The sequence below is a fragment of the Phocoena phocoena genome, chromosome 13 (genome assembly GCF_963924675.1).
Source record: "Phocoena phocoena chromosome 13, mPhoPho1.1, whole genome shotgun sequence".
Taxonomy (NCBI): Eukaryota; Metazoa; Chordata; class Mammalia; order Artiodactyla; family Phocoenidae; genus Phocoena; species Phocoena phocoena.
In genome coordinates this window covers 15838420-15843736 of record NC_089231.1, presented here as the reverse complement: position 1 = coordinate 15843736, position 5317 = coordinate 15838420, and positions in this window count along the sequence as shown.

The following is a 5317-nucleotide window of genomic DNA, read 5'->3' as shown; positions in this document are numbered from 1 at the left end:
TGTTTCTGCCCCAGAAAAAGAATACCAAAAACTCAAGACAAAACCTGAAGGAAATAAAACCCCCACAAAACCTCTAAATATCTTCAACAACAGCAACACATTCAAAAGCAGAGGACTTCGCACAGGCTCATCTATTCAAGGGCATAATGATACAGAAGAGTGGTTTGTGCGCTGTAAGCTGGATTAAAGAGGTGAACTCCTTAGTATAGAGAGGCAGATGGTTCAGATGACTAAAGCATACAACCAGATGCAGCCGACTGCTTTCTGAATACACTAAGCTAATTTCAGAGGGGAAAAAATCCTTCACATTATCCATCCCTCTCCCTACCCATTTCTAAATTATAAGCCAGCAGGGCTTCATCAAGAGTTGGTTCAATTAAATTAATCAGAGCAGACCGATTATATGGCTGTAGTGGAATTTCCAAATTCCAGCCCTTGAGGACAACATCCTGTTGAAAACTGAGTCCAATGAGACTCAAAACCCGAAATGCTTCATTAAGCAAAAATAATCCTTTGATCCATCATTTTATCTCATTGGACTCTAAGTACTATGCAAGGATTTGCTTGAATTCTATACTGTTTCAGCGGTTACTGTGTCCTGTACATAAATACCCAACTGAGGCAACAGGCAAGAGGGTCCTCCGCTTACATCTGGATTACCCTAGCCTGCTCCTGAATCGTTACACTTCTGCATGGAAATGACGCGCTGGATACTTTAACTGCTCTGATCCAGAAGGTAAGAACACGAGTCAAATCATCAGTGTGTATCGAGGTCACCTTTTCCTCTTACACGCAGTCACTTCCTGGGTGCTCTATTTAAGCTCACTGGTGTTACTTGGAGAAAACTTTTGACAACGTTTTGTAACACAGATTCTCAGTGGCTGTGGTTTTCTCCAGGTCAAGGGAGGAATTTGAGCATGGCTAAGACTTTAATCTATGTTAGTATCTTTCTAATTAAAGCACTCCAAGAGCAGGTGGGGCAGAGGGGAAAGATACAGCCTATTAGTAACCTATGCTTATTGTTTTATCTGTAGGCATGAGCCCTTTCAGGAAATAGATGACTATCCCTCAGATTGTACAGAACTATACAAACTGGATTTTTGCCTAAAATGCTTTTTTTAATGTATTTTAAGATCTGCTTTTCATCCTACTAACCAATTTAAAATTGTTGCTAAAATGGTCTCAATTTGAAAGATTAACAAAGATTTAGGGTGAAATAGAAACTTTTCTCGGTGCTCTCTGATTGAGAATGTACATTCATACTTAGCTCCACTTCCACTTTAAGATGTGTTGCCTGGGACTTAATACATTCAAACCATGATCTCTAAATTATTATTTAAAATAAAAATCCATTTTATAAGTTATTCTAAAATTATTAGATTATAAAATTATTAAAATTCCATTTTATTAGGAATTAGGAAATATTATGAATGGTGAGGGTCTCAATTCTAAACTCCAAAGCCAGCTGGTGAAGCAGCCTCTCCCTGTCCAGTCCTCTTCTGTCTGTCTGTGTGTGTGGGACGGGGGTAGGCTGGGGAGGGGTGGGTGTCAAGCATCACAGAAACTCTTACGTGGTAACTACATCAGTGTGACAAATGAATACTCCCTGGTGGTGCTTTATGAAATCAAATCTTCCATTGTCTTCCCCAAAGATGATTCCATTGGAAGTGGGATCACATCTTTAAAAACTTTTTATTCCTCAGTTTATTATAATGGCCTTTCCACTTGGACATTCAGCAACTCTTTGCTGTGTGTGGAATCCTCCAGAAAGGGAAAATAAATACTCCAGGTGAAACAGGACTAGGTGTTACCCCTCCTCCAAAGGCTTCTCATCATACTTGAACAAAATCCCAAATCTTTACTATGGCCATGTCCCCAGTGCCCCAACCAGTGTCTAGTTTCCAGCACTGCCCCCCCACCCCCAACAGAAGGCTCACTGATCAGGCTTTAAGTTTCCTCTGATTTCTTTCAAACCTATCTAATTTAATTCTTTAATTTTACATTACTCAGTATTTTCTGTGGGCTTATAGCACAAGGGTCCATTACGTTAGTTTCCATATTCTGAAACCACTTTATAAAGACCATCTTTACAAAGCTACCAACCCTGAGACGGAAGTATTATGAGGAAACTGAAGGTCATCTTTAGTAAGTGGCAAAGTCAAGATTTAAACTCGGATTTGTTTGACGCTAAAGCTCTACTCTTTCCTTTTTATACCACGTGGACTCTCAGAATTGGAATTACTTGGTTGAATGGTGCTTGCCAAAGAGAGGAAAAGATTTTTATAAAACTGCCATTACTAATGACTAAAAGTTCCAGCTTAGCCACACTATTACCGGTATTTGGTTATTAAAGATGAAAACATCAAATACGTTGTTTTAATTATTTTGTGTTTTTCATTACCAGCAAGGGTAAGCATTGATCCATTATCATTTCTTATTCTCTTCTTATGCTTCCATGTATTGACTCTGCAGGTGGTAGGCCACCTAGGGCAGAACGCAAAGCACGTGACACATGAAATACTATCACAAATCGGGGCCTACTTGGGAAATAAATAACTACTTATTACCCGAGACCCATGAAGGAAAAAAGTAAATTTACTAAAATATTTCTTTATTTGAATAAGGTCAATGTCATTTCTTGAATTCCAGCTAGCATCAAATTAACAATCAGAAAAAAACACTTGACAAAATGTTATCCAATTGAAATCAACAGTGGATAGAAAACCCTTTTAAACTTTAAAAGAAGTATATTAAACAGGCAACATACAGATCTAAAAAGTTGCAAGTGGTGATTTTACATTAGATCTTATAAATTAAAAAATCCCCAATATAACCATTTGTTCACTATCTCCCTGCGATAAGCACATGGACAGGAAAAGATAATCACATCTTAATATTCACAACTGTCACTTATGTTCTTTACAAGGATTGTATCTCTGCAACGCAGCGGGTCAGGCAATCTCTTATTCAAGTAATTTTTGTTTTCCCCAAGTTATCAAAAAGTACAACTGTCTGAGATAAAATGTCACAAAAATCACAATGAGCAAAGCAAAAAGCTTTAGCAGGCCATCTTGAAGATGGGGGTTTTCATGGCTTGACCATGATCTGAAGATGCTTTTGTACGTTTAAGAGCTGTCAAGCAAAGTACCAAGAGCTACAAGCAGCAATCTGGGTTTAGTTTGTAATTGTAATAAACCAGGAGTTTTAGTAAAAAGAACATTAAGTAAAAAACTGTAAGTATAAGAGAATCAGTGCACATTTGCTAATGTCATTGACAATGAAAACGTTACATCAGCTCTCAGCTCAGCTTTGAAGTTAACAAGAGACTTCTGTTCACCCCCCATCTTAGCGCTTCTCAACAGCAGTGTGCTCAGAATCACCCGAGGTGCCTGCTGAATACTGATATTCTGAAGCCATCACCCCTGAGTTCTGCTTCAGGTGGTTTGGAGCTGAGCCTGGAATCGGTATTCTTAACAAGCACTCCAGGATCCAGATGGACCACAGACCACACTCTGAGAAACACTATTATCCCTTTAATACGTAACAAAATATTGTGGCCTCATAGAGTTTCAAGCTGAATAAAACATTCAAACAATTACAACACGAAGCGTTACATTAAATAAGAGTATTAACCATTATATTGAATATAATTGCATTTCTTTTTTAAAGTGGCATAAGCACAAAGACTTACACTAAAATTGTAAAATCAATTTTGTTTTAATCCAAGGCACCTGTAAAATACTTGCTGGTGTGAGAGAAGTTAAATTCAATTATATAAAATAGTACAGAAATGAAAGAATCCTGGCAGTGACTGATTTTTCCACAGAGAAAACATTTTTCTACAGAAATGAGCTACTTAAAGTTGACGATTTTGAGGAAAATAAACCAAATTTCCAATAATATGGTAACTTGTATGAACCGATTTACTGAGTGATTTTCAGCAAATTAAATCAGTACGAAAGAAAAGAAGGTTCATGCTCGTATACCGCATAGGTCTAACATTTCTTTAAGTTCAGGCACACGTGACCATGGATTTTATAATACTGGGTATTTTGCAACCTTTTATCTCAAGAGGATTTCCAAGTCTCGTAGTCTACAACTGAAACATTCTTCTGAAGGTATTAATTTTTTTTTCATGGAATTAAGAGTAAATTCTGTGATGATGATGTCTCTGAAATATGAATTTCAAAATGCTAACACTACAAGGAAAAATGCTAGCAAAGCAGTTCTGTGTTGGAGTGGCTGTTGGTACGAGAGTGATCCTTAGAATGTTCCTGTTCGGCGTTCCAGGATAAAGGCTACTGTAAGAAAGCTGTGCTAGGACCGTTTGCATATGTAGTGCTCGTTAGGTACTGCTATAATGCAGAGCTCTTTAGAGCCTTTGTATGGGTTTTCAGCAGTTAGTCCAGTCTGTAAATGACAACTAAGAGCAAATTTATGAAGGTTGTGAAGAATCAGATAGTGCTGTTTACAAAACAGTACTATTTTCGATTCTGTGACAAATGAAAGGTATCGTTTTAGCTAGCTGGAAGAGGTAAAGTAAAAGAATATTTTGGGACCGGAGGACTGGACTTGGTGGCCATCCGGTTCTTGCGCCCCGGGGATGCGGGGCGGAAAAAAAAAAAAAAAAAAGAATATTTTGAAGTCTACATCAGTCGTGAAAACAAAATGTCATTTACAGATTGTTTCTACTATACCTAGAACTATGTACAACAACCCCTTCCAGCCTGATGTTTCAAAGTTAACTTACTAACAAGTGCTTCACAATATCCTTAGTTCTGGCATTAAAAGAAAGAAATCAGAAGTACTAACACTATTTTTCAAATTTTGCCTTCAAAAACTTTAACACTGCTTCTACTACTGCCTTCTTGATTTCCACAAATATGCAGCATCACAAACGCCAGGTTGCATGGAGTGATGTAAATCAGAATGCAGTGGTAGTTTTTAATGACCTTAAAATATACTCAGGACATGCAATCTGAGTTGAATTTAGAGATATAAACGCAGAGTAATTTTCCTAATATTGAACTGACACTGTTGGAACACAGACATTCAAGAATATGAGCAATCACGAAATGAACACATCACTAAGTAAAATACCCATAAAAACCATTGTCAGAGGAATGTTGTCACCTAAACGCGTTTTCAGGCAAAAAGCAGCTCTTAATTCTCCCCTCCAACTTCCTTTAAAAGTGAAATATATCATTGATAATCAGAAGGGAAAAAATACTTCAATAAACATTCTGAAGCCTATTATCCAGATCCTAACGCCCTCAGACAAAACATTCTTTGCTTTCAAAGGGAGCTGTATTAAGGC